Raw genomic sequence first — 16538 nt, 5'->3', positions numbered from 1 at the left:
GCCCTAAGGTGAAACAGGATCAAACTGTTTGAATTCAGTTTCCTTTAGTATCTGACCACTTATGATGACGTGAAACTTTTAGCCTTAATTCAGTAGGTATGTGAGGGTGTTGGGGAAAATGTTTTTTGTTTTGTTTTGTTTTGTTTTTTTCCTACAGGACTTTCTGGTGAGGTAAGGGGAGTCAAATGGATGGGTTCTTACCAAGTTGTGTCCCAGACAGAGATGGCATGGTAATCTATATTGTGCCTTTTTGATTGACTCATGTGAACCATTGGATAGACTGCTCTATTTAAAAATTGTCCATGACTACGGTTTTTCTTACAAAGTTTAAGCTAGTGATTGCATATTTACATCAAAGAATTTAGGAAATGACAAACAAGACATGGAAAGTCAGGACCAGAATGAACATAGAAAAATGACAGCTCATTTAGCAAAATAGCAGATCCTCCCATATTGCTGATCTCATGGCCCAGGGCTAAAGAACTGTCTCATCTTGAAATGACTTCCCAGCAGACTAACCCATGTGGGCTTCAACCCTACAGCAAGCTAGTGTAAATATCTACCTGACACCTCTATTATATAAAATGATTAGTAATGAATGTATCAGATGAATAGAAAACAAAATATAACAAAAAAACAGAAACAACTTAAATCTGCTCACAACTCTGTTTTATTCACTAAATTCCAGGATTATCAAAAAGTCCTACAAATATATTTCATAACTTAGAAAAGTGGTAGTGGAGTACACTAGTTGTATAAATTTCCCCAAGCTCCTAGAGGGTAGATGCTTTGGGATATACCTCCCAAGTGATGTCAGTGAACTATTAATCTCTCTTGCGTTGGGCTTTCCTAGGTTCATTTGCACAACCTATAAGACATAATACTGTTGCTGCTTAGATAAAAACAATGTATTTAATAAGCAAAGAGCCAGCCCTGACATTTACTACCCAAGGACTTTCACAAGGTAATCTTAGGACACAGGTTGTCCCTAAATGCTAGTTAATGTTTCAGTTCCAAGATTCTGGTTTTAGATACTAACGGACCACTTGACAACCTTGTTGGGCCCCAGATTTCTCAAGAAAAGGGAGTAGCTCAATGTTTCCTAAAACACAAATCTCAGAATGATAGTTCCATGGAATAAGAGAGTTCTGTGACCAAATAAATTATGATGACTAGGGTTAACGTGGCTATAGAGCGTCCTTTTCTGAAAGACTTAAATGTGACTAATGTGATATGTGAGTCTCTAAAAGAGAGTTATAGTGTGCAGGATTTCCTGACTTGTCAGACAATGGAAACTGGAGAAGTATCTCACTGGACTAGTGTTACAAGCTAGGGATATACTTTGGGACGTTCCAGACAAGATGATTTCTAAGAGTTTTTCCTGCTCTAAATTCTCTGATAATCTTTGGTTCACGCGAAAAGCCAAGCTATTCTCCAGATATTTCCTATACACCTAGCTCTCAACATTCCTTTCTAAAATATATGACTCCTTTACGATTGTAAGGATCAAAAGGATCACATGTGGCTTCCGTGAAAAGAAAGGTATTTTGAAATTGTAGTGCATAAAAAATATACAATTCAAGGGGAACTTTACACACAGTCTTAGATAATGTTATCACTAACCATTCTGACATGGAACAATCCCAAATGAAATCACGCTTTTAAAAAATGAAAAGATCAAAATAAAGCAACAGAATAGTATAGTTGGTATGTGGTTATGTGGCAAGGGCAGTCAGTTCTCCACCCATTTGGCATCTTCCTCTTCCCTGACATGGACTCAAGAGTCTTAAGGTGCTCTCATTGTTCTTCAAATCTAATAGTCACATGAATTTCATCAATCCAAGGCAATGCAATGATAAGCTCTATGGAGAGCAGCTACTACCAAAAAGCCCAAATAGTCTTTCTGCAGTGGACATGTATAAAAAACTCAAGTTGAATGCTGTTCTTTCTGTCATATTTTTTCTTGAATATAAATTACAAAAATTGGGCCTCACACTTTGAATCATTCATTTTGTCTAGCAACCAAATGCTTGTGAACAGTAGTACAAAGTGAACCAATAAACTGAATGGAAAAACACAATGCTTTCTAGAGCTAACTTCTGCTGTTTTAAAAAAATTTCAGAGCAAAAAAAGACTACCCTACAAACTTTGAAATGCAGACAGATATCTAGAAGGCTGTGCTTAATATTAAGGGCTTTATTTTATTCTATTAAGTTTTCAATCAGATTTGTTGACAAATAATTGGGATGACTGAATTTATTATCAAAAAGTTCGTGGGATTAGGAAACTCCCTTAACCAAGGATAACTCATTTAGAAACCCCCATTTAGATTTCTGCAAGAGGAAGAAATATTCCCAGCTATTTAGCATTTTTTTTCTCTTTCTGGCACAAAATGATATTTTTCTTGCATGTTCTCTCTATCTCCATTTATAGAGATTCTCTTTCTTTGCCCTACCCTTCTGGGGTGCCTCAAACAAATTGACAATATGAATAAAAATTTGATTTTTCTGGGAGATAACTTCATAGGGGAAGGCAACATAGTTAAAGCTAGACAGAAGTGGTGAGATTAAACCTATCAGATCTGCATGCCAGCCCTGGGGAATGTGTCCATCTCAACTCACGGTTTACAGTCACTGGACTTTTAATCAGATTTGTATGTAATAGTATTTCATAATTTTCCACAGAGCTCTTTATCCTTTCTTCAGGAAAGAAAAACCTCCCAAACAAAGGAAATAAAGCAACAGAATAGTATAGTTGGTATGTGGTTATGTGGCGAGGACAGTCAGTTCTCCACCCATTTGGCATCTTCCTCTTCCCTGACATGGACTCAAGAGCCTCAAGGTGCTCTCATTGTTCTTCAAATCTAATAGTCACATGAATTTCATCAATTCAAGCAACTGGGAATAATAGTCATTGATATATGCTTTGGTTCTAGTCCTGGATCTCCACTAACTAGCCTCTAATAAGCTATATGATCTATTAGATCTTAATCTTCTTAGTCCCTATTTCCTGTTATAGAAAGTGAGGTTTTGAACTAAAAGATCTTTATCATCCCTTCCATTCCAAACACTTAAATCTTGAACTTAATGGCAGTTTTCCAAAATTAACCAATAGTTATACAGTTTATTTTCATTCTTGTAACAAATTTTAATTAAAAGACTAATAAATTAAACTGTGCAATTTAAAGCAACCTGCCAGATACAAGGTAGTAAAAATGGTAAGTGACATTTACTAAGGGCCAATCTATGTCAGGTAGTATAATAACCATATCATAGAAGTTATATGAATTGATCCTTGCCACAACCTCATCATTACCATTTTACAGATAAGGAATAGTTCTTTGAGAGGTTAAGTGCCTATCTAAATATGAATAGCTAGTGGTTAGCCAAGGTGGAATTCAAACCCAGTTTCTTTATCCTCCAAAGTCATGCTCACTCAGAACCAATGTGGTTTGCTGCCCCTAGCATTCTGCTTTGAAGTGTACACTGTGTCCCTCATACTTTTCAAGTTGTTTAACTTTTCTGCACTTTATTTGTATCGGTCCATTCATTCATTCAATCAGCAGCATAGTACCATAGGTACTATGATTGATATTATGATACGGAGGTGACTATGACATTAAACCTATCTAGGAAGAACTCGCAGTTTTATTAAGGAGTTGGGCAAGAGAGGTGGCACGTACAATATAATGTCATAGGTACTATGAGGTGTATGAGATACGTGTGCATGGCACATGGAGAAAGAGGACCTGGGAGTAGAGATCGGAAAAATAAAAATCAGTTCCTCAGAGAATAAGAAGTGGAAGGCACTTCAAGAACCAGTAGAAATGTGCTAGCTGAAAGGTATTCCAGCAAAGAGAGCAGATGAGTTCAGAAGTTTGTGAGGGCATCACATTTTCTGAGAACTGAGAGTAGGTCTCCATTAATGAGGTACAGTGTGCATGATAAATACTGGGAGATGAATCTGAAAAACTATGACTGAGAAGACCTTGGTATCTCATGCTAAAGGTATGGAACTCTATCCTGAAGACATTAGGGAGTCCCTCTAGAATTTTAAACATGATATATTTATGTAATAGGGAAGTCCCTTTGGAAGCAGTGAAGGGGCACGAGTGGGATGGAGTGTGTTGGTGGCCCTATTTAGGGGCACAAAGAAGAGATTGGAATCTCTTGCAGGATCTGCAGCCGCCTCCCAAAATCCAACAAAGAAATCAACTATTGAAATATAGAGAAGCAGGTGAATTTGAGTGATGTTTGGAGGTGGGTGAGCAGGGATTTTGGTGGTGGAACAGATATTGGAGGTAGAAGAGATACTATTGGCCGTGTCTTCAAAGTTTCTGGTTGGGATAACAAAATGGATGGTAGCTGGCTCTGTTCTTGGGAAACTAGTCAATAGAAGGAGGAAAGACTTGAAGAGAAAAAAGTTCAGTCCACAGAATGACAATCTTGAGTTGCCTGTGAAGTTTCATTCAGGTAGATAAATGTTCCTATCACAAGTCAAAAGAGACATGGTGCTACCCTTGGATAATACATATTTGAGAGAAGGACAGATTTGTAAACAAATAACAGTGTCAAATGTGTATTAGACATAGGTATTATTTAAACATAATTATAATAGCAATAATATTAAAAAACTATAAAAGAATTTAAATTACTATGTGCAGGAATTGAGTAATGTATACTTTATATTAATGCATACATTACCCTGATAACAATCTGGATATAAACATCTGGTTATGAATCCTTTTTATGGAGATGATAAATAATAACGAGATTGTATAATTTACCCAGCATTGTGCTGTTAGTCAAAGTAAGTGTAAGAGCTGACATTCAAATTCAGGTTTGTCTAGGTCTTCAAAACCAGTGTTCTGTTTGTTTATTTGTTTCTTAGCCACAACACTTCTTTGAGTTCATAAAGAGGGAAGATTATAAAAAGGAGAGAGCGTAAAAAGCACAAAGGGCCAAGAGTGACAATTCTAAAGAAAAGATGCACTTGTACAGGAGATTTTGGGTGAAAAGATAGAGGGCAAATCTCAGCAAAGGCTTTCATGTAAACCAAGAGAAAGATGATGTCAGGAAGTAGGGAGTGATCTACCATATTAACTGTGGCCAGGAGGAGAAAGATAAGGACTCAAGTGAGTCCTTTGAGTTGGGAATAGGTAGGATGTGAGTGACTGTTGTCAGAGCAATTTTACTGTGGCAGGTGGCACAGAGCCCAAATTGCACAAGGCTGAAGATTGGCAAAGATATGAGAAATTGGCACCACAGTACAGACCTCTCTCTCTCTCTCCCTCTCTCTTTTTTAGCTAAAATTGTTATATAACATCATGTAAGTTTCAGGTGTACAATATTATAATGCAATATTTGTGTGCACTACAAAGTGATCACCATTAAAATCTAGTTACATCCATCACCATAAAATTGACCCCTTCATCCATTTTGCCCACTTCCTACCCCTTCCCTCTGGTAACCACCAATCTATTCTCTGCATCCATGGGTTTGTTTTTGTTTTGTTTTGTTTATTTGTTTTTAGATTCCACATATAAGTAAAATTACACAGTATTAGTCTTTCTCAGTCTGACTTATTTCACTTAGCATAATACCTTCAGGGTACATCCATGTTGCAAATGACAAGATTTCATCCTTTTTTATGGCTGAGTAGTATTCCATTGTGTGTATACTGTAAATAATACTGCAATAAACATAGGAATGCATATATCTTTTTGAATTAGCATTTTTGTATTCTTTGGATATATACCCAGCAGTGAAAGAGCTAGGTCATATGGTAGTTTTATTTTTAATTTTTTTGAGGAATTTTCGTACCTGTTTTCCATACTGCCTTAACCAATTTACATTCTCACCAACAGTGTGCAGGTTTTCCTTTTCTCCACATCCTCTCCAACACTGGTTATTTCTTGTCTTTTGATAATAGCCATTCTAACAGGTGTGAGGTGATATCTTATTGTGGTTTTGATTTGCATTTCCATAATTGGTGGTGTTGAGCATCTTTTCATCTGCCTGTTGGCCATCTGTATGTCTTTGGAAAACTGTCTATCCAGATCTTTTGCCCATTTTTAATTGGGTTTTTTTGTTGTTGAGTGGTATGAATTGTTCATAAGTTTTGGATATTAATCCCTTGTCAGGTATATGATTCACAAAACACTTTTCCCATTCAATAGGTCTCCTTTTCGTTTTAGTGATGGTTTCTTTCACTGTGCAGAAGCTTTTTAGTTTGATGTAATCCTCGTTTATTTTTGCTTTTGTTACCCTTACCTTTGGAGTCAGATCCATAAAAGTATTGTCAAGACCAATGTCAAGGAGCTTACTACCTACATTTTCTTCTAGAATTTTATAGTTTCAGGTTTTACATTCAAGTCTTTAATCCCCTTAGAGTTAGTTTTTGTGTATAGTATAAGATAGTGGTCTAGTTTCATTCCTTTGCATGTGGCTGTCCACTTTCACTATCACCTTTTATTGAGAGACTGTCCTTTGTCTGTTCTTGGTTCCTTTGTCATAAATTAATTGTCCATATTTGTGTGCTTTTAACTCTGGACTATCATTTTTATTCCATTGATATGTATCTATTTATTTTTATGCCAATGCCATAGTGTTTTGATTATTACAGCTTTGTAGTATAGTTTGAAATCAGGGCACATGATACTTCCAGCTCTATTATTCTTTCTCAAGATTGCTTTGGCAATTCAGGATATTTTGTGGCTCCGTACAAATTTTAGAATTATTTGCTTTAGTTCTGTGAAAAATGTCATTGGAATTTCAATAGGGATTTCATTAAATCTGTACATTTCTTTGGGTAGTATGGATGTTTTAATAATATTAATTCTTCCAATCCCTGAGCATGGAATATCTTTCCATTTATTTATATCTCCTTTAATTCCCTTCATCAATGTCATAGTTTTCAGTGTACAGATCTTTCCTTCCTTGATTAAATTTATTCCTAGGTATTTTATTCTTTTGATGCAATTTTAAATGAGACTGTTTCCTTAATTTGTCTTTCTGATAACTCATTAGTGTATAGAAATGCCACAGATTTCTGTATGTTAATTTTGCATGCGGCTACTTTGCTGAATTCATTAATTAGTTCTAACAGTTTTTGGTGGAGTCTTTGGGTTTCCTATATATGGTATCAAGTCATCTGCAAATAGTGACAGTTTCTTTTCTTTTCTTCATTTCTGATGGAGATGCACTTTATTTCTTTTTCTTGCCTAAATCCTGAGGCTAGGATTTCCAATATTATGTTGAATAAAAGTGGTGAAAGTGGACATATTTATCTTGTTCCTGATCTTAGAGAGAAACTTTTCACCTTTTTACCATTGAGTATGATGTTACCTGTGGGTTTGTTACATATGGCTTTTATTATGTTTAGGTACTTTCCCTCTATAGCTGCTTTGTTCAGAGCTTTTATCATAAATGGATGTTGAATTTTTTCAAATGTTTTTTCTGCATCTATTGAAATGATCACTAATGTGATTTTTATCTTTGATTTTGTTAATGTGTATCATGTTGAATGATTCGTGGATGTTGAACCATCCTTGCATCCCTAGAATAAATCCCACTTGGTCATGGTATATGATCCTTTTATTTTTATTTTATTTTATTTTTTTTGAGAGACATCCTTTTAATGTATTGTAGAATTCAGCTTGCTAATATTTTACTGAGGATTTTGCATCAATGTTTATCAGTGATATTGGCTGAAATTTTCTTTTCTGTGTCCTGTTTTGGTATCAGGGTAATGCTGGTCTCATAAAATGAGTTTGGAAGTATCCCATCATCTTAAATTTTTGGGAAGAGTTTGAGGATAGGTATTAAATCTTTGTATGTTTTGTGGAATTCACCAGTGAAGCCATCTGCCCCTGACTTTTTGTTTGTTGAGAGGTTTCAGATTACTGATTTAATATCCTTACTAGCAATTGGTCTATTTAGATTGTCTATGTATTCATGATTCAATCTAGGAATGTTTTATGTTTCTAGGAATTTATCTATTTCTTCTAGTTTGTCCAACTTGTTGGGTGTATAATTGTTCATAGCAGTCTCTTATGGTCTTTGTATTTCTGTGGTGTCAGTTGTAATTTCTATTTCCAAGATTTTTTTTCATTAGAGCCCTCTTTTTTCTTGGTTAGTCTAGTTAAGGTTTTTCTTTTTATTATTATTATTATTATTTTATTATGTAATGTTAGTCACTATACAGTACATCATTAGTTTTTGATGTAATGTTCCATGATTCATTGTTTGTGTATAACATCCAGTGCTCCATGCTATACATGCCCTCCTTAATACCCATCACCGGGCTCATTTTGTTTATTTTTACAAAGAATTACCTCTTGGTTTCATTGTTCTTTTCTATTTTTTAATCTCTATTTCATTTCCACTCTTATTTTCATTATTTCCTTCCTTAAGTAACTATTGATATGTATGTGCTTCCTGCCATTTTGTTAATTCCTTTATGGCTGTTTTCATAGTTCCTCTCTGTTCCTTTCTTCTCTTTTTCTCTTTCCTTGTGGTTTGCTGGCTTTCTTTAGTGATAGGTTTAGATTCCTTTCTCATTTTCTTTTGTGTATTTAGTGTAAGTTTTTGCTTTGTGACTACCATGAGGTCTGCATATAACTTCCTACATATATGACTAAGTTGATAGTTACTTAAATTTGAACATATTCCAAAATTTACATTTTTTTCCACCCCCTCAGAATTTTTCCTTTTAAAATTTTTTATAATTTTTAATTCAAGTGTAATTAATGTACAATGTTTCATAAGTTTCAAGTGTACAATATAATGATTCAACAATACTGTACACTTGTCAGTACTCATTAAGGTAAATGTACTCTTACCCCCCCTTTATCTATTTCACCCATCCCCCTACCTACCTCTGCTCTGGCAACTATGTTTGTTCTCTATATTAAAAACCCAAACCTCAGTCTGGGTTTTTGTGTTGTTGTTTGTCTCTTTTTTCTTTGTTTCTTAAATTTCACCAGGAACCCTCCTGCACTGTTGGTGGGAATGCAAATTTGTGCAACCACTGTGGAAAAAAAATATGGAGTTTTCTCAAAAAATTAAAAATAGAATTACCATCTGATCCAGTAATTCTACTAGTGGGTATTTACCCAAAGAAAATAAAAACACTAATTCAAAAAGATATATGCACCCTTATATTTATTGCAGCATTATTTATAATAGCCAAGATGTGGAAGCAAGTGTCCAGATAAATGAATGCATGTTTTGCATTTTCGATGTCACACTTCACATTTTCTTATTTTATTCATCTTTCAATTTATTATTGTAGTTTTAATTTTACTATTCTTACTATTTTACTATGAAGATTAAACTAGTTGCTTTAAAAGTGATTGATCCACTTTTCCCTTCCTGCTATCTTCTTTTTTTTTAACATATAATGTATTATTTGTTTCAGAGATACAGGTCTGTGATTCAACAGTCTTACACAATTCACAGTGCTCACCATAGCACATACCCTCCCCAGTGTTTATCAGAGGGGGAGATGAACCATGAGAGACTATGGACTCTGAGAAACAAACTGAGGCTTCTAGAGGGGAGATGGGTGGGGGGATGGGTTAGTCCAGTGATGGGTATTAAAGAGGGCACATACTGAATGGAGCACTGGGTGTTATACACAAACAATGAATCATGGAACACTACATCAAAAACAAATGATGTGATGTATGGTGATTAACATAACATAATAAAAAAAAAGAATAGGGAGAATCAATACATGTACATCTAAAAAAAAGTGATTGATCCACTACCTTTATTATCTATTTACCTTTTCCAGTGAGATTTTTACTTCTGTATGTTTTCTGTTATTAATTAGTGTCATTTCTTTTCAGTTTAGAGAGGTCCCTTTAATATTTCTTATACGGAGATTTAGTGTTCATGAACTGCTTTAGCTTTTGCTTATCTAAAAACCTCTTAATCTCACCTTCAATTATGAAATATAATCTTAGTGGGTAGAAAATTCTTGGTTGGAATTTTTTTTCTTTCAGCACTTTACATATATTGTGTCACTCTTTTTTGGCTTGCAAAGAAAGATTTCTGCTGAGAAATCTGCTGATAGCCTGGTGGGGTTTTTCTTGTATGATTTTGTTGTTTTTATCTTACTGCTTTTAAGATTCTCTCTTTATCTTTACCTTTTACCTTTTTAATTACAATGTGTCTCAATGTGGCTCTCTTTGGGTTCATTTTATTTTGGACCCTCTGTGCTTCCTGGATCGCTATGTCTGTTTCCTCCCCAAGATTAGGGAATTTTTCAGTCATTATTTCTTCAAATAAGTTTTCTAGCTTTTTCTCTTTCTGTTCTCTTTCTGGGACTCTAATGCAAATGCTATTCCACTTGATGTTGTCCCAGAGAATCCTTTAACTTATCTTCATTCTTTAATTTTTTTTTTCCTTTCGTTGCTCTGAGTTCTGTTGGGTGAGTTCTATTACTTTGTTTTCCAGGTCACTAATCTGATTTTCAGCTTTATCCAGTCTGCTGTTGAACCCTTTACTGTATTTTTCAGTTCAGTTGATGTATTCTTCAGCTCTGTAACTTCTGTTTGGATCTTTCTTATATTTTCTGTCTCATTGTATTCATCTATGCATCCATCCAACTCTCTCCTGAGTTTGATGAGTATCTTTACGACCATTGCTTTGAACTTTATCATAGATTGCTTATTCCAATTTCATTAATGTCTTTTATTCTGATGTTTTGCTTTGCTCTTTTGTTTGGAATGTATTCCTCATCTCCTCTCACTTTGCCTGACTCTCTGTATTAGGCAAATCAACTACCTCTTCCAGTTTGAAGGAGTGGCCTTTTGTAGGAAATGTCATGTGGAGCCCAAAACACAATTCCCTCTGACTAATAGAGCTAGTTCTCAAGGGTCATCCCTGTGTGGGCTGCACACATGCATTCGCTATCTTGGAGTCACATCCATGGTATAAGGGTGGGTGGGGCTGCTGCCTAGCCTGGCTGCCAGTACATGCTAGTCTTTCAAGAAAAATGATCAAGAAGGGAAGGCAAAAGTGGCTACACTGAGACACAGGTTATGCTTCCATCATAGTAAGTGTATTGCAGTGGTGACAATGAGCCCTGTAACATTTTTTGGCTAGGCTCATGAGTAAAGAGTGGATATAACAAGATTTTCAATATTAGAAACGATTAAGGAATAATATATTTTAGATTATTTGCCAAAATAGCAAACAATATACTTCCTATAATTTGACTTCTGGGGCGCTAAAGTAAATTGCTTGAAGAAACTGGATCTTAAAGATTACAAATGGAGAATTTTTGAAGTATATCCATATTCAAGTAGAGATCAAAGAAGCCCAACCACCAAAAGAACTGTGGGCTGACTTACTATGGCAACTGGGGATTGAGTAAAAGTTCTTTTTAAAAGGGCTATCTTGAAGATTATGACTTAGACTTTTAAAGAACTAATGTGCTAGAAGGAATCATATGTGAAATTCCTCGAATGAAAATTTATTGATTTTAAAACAAAAACAGAAAGAAGAGAAGGCAAAAGATCAAATCTCAATTAGAGTGGTGAAAAGAAAGGCAGCTCCAGAGAGGTAATTTATTATTTATCCATTTATTTATTTGGCTAGATTATAAGTGCATGTATTTTTAAAGCTGAAAGGTAAAAAGTAGCAGGAAGCATGAGGTTTAAATCATAATAGTCATAGTCAAATCATCTAGTAAGAGACTATAATGAATCCTGGAGCAAGGTCTGTAATGAGATGAGAAGAAAGGGGCATTCAGCCAAGTGCACAGTAGATGTGCTGACCTTGAATTGATCAATGGGTAATTTGCCTTTGACACCAGAGAAAATATTAGATGGAAGAGTAAATTGGTACATTGGTATGAAGAAGGGTAAGAAGTTGATGCTTGTGCTTGAGCAATTTAATTTTCTCAATCCAGGAGGGGGTTACAGGAATTTTTCCTAGCATGAAATTGAAAAGATGGGTTTCAAGTCGAAGCGAAAAGTCCAGCTGGGGTTGTAGATCCGGAAGCCATCTGTAGTTATGTGCATGAGGATAAGATCTTCCAGGAGTAATGTTAGGTTTAAAAGAGATAAATGTTGAACCTTGGAGAAAAATATCTGGGATGAGCAGAGGGTACCATTCCTTCAAGGGGGCGATGGAGAAGTTTGGAAGGAGGAGGGCTCAGAATTCAAGAAAGGCAAGAGTCCCAAACAGCTGAGTGCTGAGCAAAGTGTACTGCCACAGCATATTAGAGAAAATGCGATGGAAATGACCAGTTAATTCCTAACAAAGTAGATATCTTAGTTAAAGCAGTTTTGGTTATGCTGTGGGAGAGAAAATAAATATAGATTCTTTTTTCTAGAAACTAGAACAGACCTTAGAAATTATAGCCTTCCTCCCTCCTTCCTTCCTCTTTTCCTTCTTTGCTCTTTTTTAGAGTTAAATTTTAAATGAAAGCTATTTGAATATATTTTAAATTGAGAACAAAAAATGGAGTGGGAAAATAGAGGAAAGAAAGAGAATACTGGACAAGATTAGATGCATTCTCTAAGATGGGAAGTAAGGAGAAAAGAATGGTGAGTAGTGGAGGGAGGTAAGTTCTAAAGACGAGGAGATTCATGTCTGGTGCCCTCCCCATTCTCTGAAGCTGTCAATAAGTGAACATGGCTGTGGACATGAGATGAAAGCTTAAGAAGCATGCTAAATTCAGGAAACAGTACTGCAGGACAGGAAGAAGGGAGCTAATGTCCAAGGAAACAACAGAAAGAGTTCAGTAACCTCTACAAAAAGTGAGGGTGTATTACTCTATTATAAAAATGGAAAAGCATCAACAATATAAGTTCTGCAAAACACCCATGATTCATGCAATAACTTCCATAATGTTCTATAGAACTTTGTGTCAGACATTAAGTCCGGAAATGATTGACAGACTGTACCTTCTCCAATAAAAAGACTGAAATCTCTTTTATTAAAACTAAAGAAACATTAAACCTCAATAGATTTCATTTATTTGAAACAATAGAACTTAAAACTAATAAAAGTCAATAAATAGAGGAAAAAGTTGAAGTAAGATTGTCTAGAAAGTAAAATTTCTTGGCTGCACTGACCTTAAATTTAGTTATTCTTATTGCCTATACACTAACATAAAATGTTTGGGGGTTCAGGCTTCATGTGTCCCCAAATGGCAAGGTCTGTGGCTCTGTCCTGACCCTCTTGATAAAAAGAGATTTTTTATCCTCTTGAGAATGCTTTTTCTTAGCTCTTTCTTGATTTATTATTCCCCTAACAATGTCAATCCATTAAATTAGAACTAACATAAAGTAACTTCCTTAGCTTTGGTAACCTGGGAGAAAGTTTATAAGAGTATGGAATCATTGAATTATTCTTCCATCTACATCTGTATTAAGGACACATAAAGACTTTTTAGAACAGAGTTTCGTAGCTAGCATATACTCAATTAATATTACCTATTTATAAAATATTAAATTCAGTGAAATACTATGTGTATGTGTGTCTCTCCCAAAATGAATCTGAAAAACTTGGCACACTGGAGAAAAATGCTTTGAAACATCTCTCAAATGAACAATTTTTAGATATTACATTTTAGAAATGAAATAACAGTATCAGATAATTGGCAGCAAAGTCATTTTCCCAAGTACTGATGCCAAGCACATGGCAGACATCCATTATGGGTTGATGTAGATCAAAAGGGGCTGAGACACCATCTCATGCTTATAGAATTTCAGAATTAGAGACATTTGGAAGGGAAAAGTTAGCATCATTTGCCATGTCAAAGCCAAGCCATGTGCACTGAGCTGCTTTTCCTCACTAGCCAGGCCCCAGTCATTCCATCCTTATTTACCACCCCCTCTGGATTTCTTATAATAGCCGATGCATGCAGAATTAGTCAAAACTAAATGCCTCACTCCAGTTACAACAAAGGCTGACTTAGGGTCTTCCTGTTGGTGACAAGTCTCTGTATTTGCCTGGCAAGCCAGAATTTTTCCCCCTCTCCAGATGAGCGTGCATGAGTGAACCATCTAAAAGTACTTAGAAAAAAAAAATTGTCTCCTAATTCTAGAGAAGGGAGGATCCAAACATCTCTCTCCTTTCCTGGACCCCCACCCAAAGCCCTAATTTTCTTCTATTAGATCTTACCACATTCTCCGGTCACTTAGAACACCAGTCTCTTTAACAAAATAAATTTATCAATTGATACATGGCTTTAAAACATACTTGAGTACTTCCAGGACTTTGAAAGACCTCTTGAAATAATGTATTCAGACTCCCTGGAACACATAATCCATACACACATGGTGAAGAAATGACTTGGGGCTAACAGTAGGCTTTAGAGGGTAGAAGGAGGAAAGGGGCAATTGACTCGTCATGTTAAACTCTGTGTAACACGGATGAAGTGGAGAGCTTGAACTGCAATGTTATTGTAAATTTTCCAGTAATCTAGATTTCTGAATTGCAAATACTGGAAACCAGTTCTGCCTTCCTGCTTCACACTGACAGCGACACTTTGCTTGCCCACATCAGAGATCTTGTGGCTTTTGATTCATTCTGTTGTTGATACCTCCTCTTTTGTTTTCTCAAAATGTAAATATTTGTTCTGTCTGCATCCTAATTGCTAGTCTTGGTGTCTTATTGTGTATGAGGCCTGTGGTAACTCAGATGCCTCAGGATCCCTTGCTATGTGCTGGGATTTCATGTCTTATGACATTAGCTTGGCATAGCTGTCAGCTACCCTGTTCCATGCCCCTGACTAAACTGCAGTTATGTCTCTAATTGAAAGCCAAAATTATTTTATTCCTCTCTACAGAGAGGAAACCCAGAACTATTACTCTGTACACACACCAAACCACAGGAGTCTGGGTGAGGGTCTGTAATGACAGGGCCTCCTACACAGCACATTTGCAAGCTTTCTACTAATTACCTTAATTTTCTTTGTCTAGACTAACTTATTGCATCGAAGAGCTCCTTTTCTAAAGGGGTGGGGGTGGGGGTAAAAGGGACATCGTTAGTCCTTCAATTCCTGCCAAGTAAAGAGGAGAGAAAAACATGAATAGAACCAAGAAAACAAATAAAACGGAACAAGATTAGCCCTTGAGTGGGCTGTTTCCTAGAGCACATGCTGGTTTAAAATTGATCTGGGAGGTTGTGATCTAGTAAGACTAGAATCTCTACCCTTAACAGCAGAAAACACATTAAGCAATATATAAACCCAAAGAAGAAAGGTGTTTCATAAGAGAAGACCCTCACTAAGCAGGGAAATAACACTCATCAGTGTATTCCCTACATCACCAGCAGTAATGAAAACTCTTCTGTTTTGTTCTTCTGCTTTCATGACATTTTCCTAGTTTGTCTTTTCTGATTGAAAAAAAAGGGGGGGCTTGTTTGGAATAACCTGGCTTCTGTGGCTCATGCTTGTGGTGAACACTAAGAGAAAGGTAGTATCTCAGCTATAAGCCATTTTGAAAACTTTTTCCTTGGATAAAGCAGTTGGATCAGCTCACATAATAGCAGGCTGCATTTTCACTGTTCTTAAAAGCTAGCACCTCTAGCTTTTCAACAAATGTTGATATTTACAGACTGTATGGCTTTAAGGCTAGGGAGAGGAGCACCAAAGGTGCTCATAGATTGTCACGGTGGATTGAACGACCAAAGGGCAAGGCTGGCCCCTCCTGGGCTGCAGCTGTCCCTTTGGTTGCCAGCAGGCCAAGGCCATGGGAACACTGGTCCTGGCTGGGAGCCCTAGAAGCTCCTTTCCTGTGGGACAGTCTCTTTAGCCAAATTCTCAAGCCCCTGCTGGTGAACTCACTTCCCACCTCTCTTCTGTTGGGAACATTACATTTATTTCCATTTGCCATATTCAAAGACTTATTGGTTTCCTAGGATATAATGATGGGTTTCATTTTACTGCTATCTTGTGTTTCAATTGTTCCCCTTGATTGATCGACTTTTGAATTTGGTTAAATTAATTCTCAGTGGGCCAAAAATTCAGGACTTTTTTTTTTTTGGCCTCTTCATAAATTGTGCATTATAAAGATATTTTCCTGGATTAAATATTGGGTTTCTATTTCTAAATCCGAGGGAACCATTGAGGCAAAGATCGTGAAGGTCCCAAAATGTGTCTTGTGTCACTGGCCCCAGGATGGGTGTAAATAATCTGGACTGGGCAGGTACACACTTGGAAGTGAGTAGTGCTGTTGCTATCTTCATCACTCATTTATCCATGTCATTACTCCAAGCCCCATTTCTGGGAGACATAATTATACATTGATTAGATCAGTGATTTTCAGCCAGACATGACTTTGTTCCCCAAGGGATATCTGTCAATGTCTGGAGTCATTTTTGGTTGTCACTACTGGGGAGTGGAGTGTTACTGGAATCTAGAGGGTAGAGGCCAGGGATAATGCTAAACATCCTGCAGTGCTCAGGACAATCTTCCACAAGAAAGAATTATCTTGTCCTTGATGTCAATTGCATCAAGACTGAGAAATGAATTAGATTGACAATTTGCTGCTCTATCGCATCTCTACAGATGTG

General features: G+C 36.2%; 1 protein-coding gene and 1 non-coding gene across 7 annotated transcripts in view; one reads left to right on the top strand and one right to left on the bottom strand.

Moving 5' to 3' along the window:
* Nucleotides 1-16538, bottom strand: part of GREM2 (gremlin 2, DAN family BMP antagonist) — a 113211-nt gene that overhangs the window by 34448 nt on the left and 62225 nt on the right. The gene's annotated exons all lie outside the window — the stretch shown is intronic.
* On the top strand, nucleotides 10990-11105 carry LOC112828939 (small nucleolar RNA SNORA1). Its single transcript, XR_003209631.1, has one exon. It is a non-coding gene; the product is annotated as a small nucleolar RNA SNORA1 (small nucleolar RNA).

This window comes from Callorhinus ursinus, unplaced genomic scaffold (genome assembly GCF_003265705.2).
Source record: "Callorhinus ursinus isolate GAN/ISIS: 27379988/994484 unplaced genomic scaffold, GSC_fseal_2.0 scaffold13, whole genome shotgun sequence".
Classification (NCBI taxonomy): Eukaryota; Metazoa; Chordata; class Mammalia; order Carnivora; family Otariidae; genus Callorhinus; species Callorhinus ursinus.
Note: the sequence above shows the minus strand (reverse complement) of the source record. Positions and strands in the feature narration are given on the sequence as shown.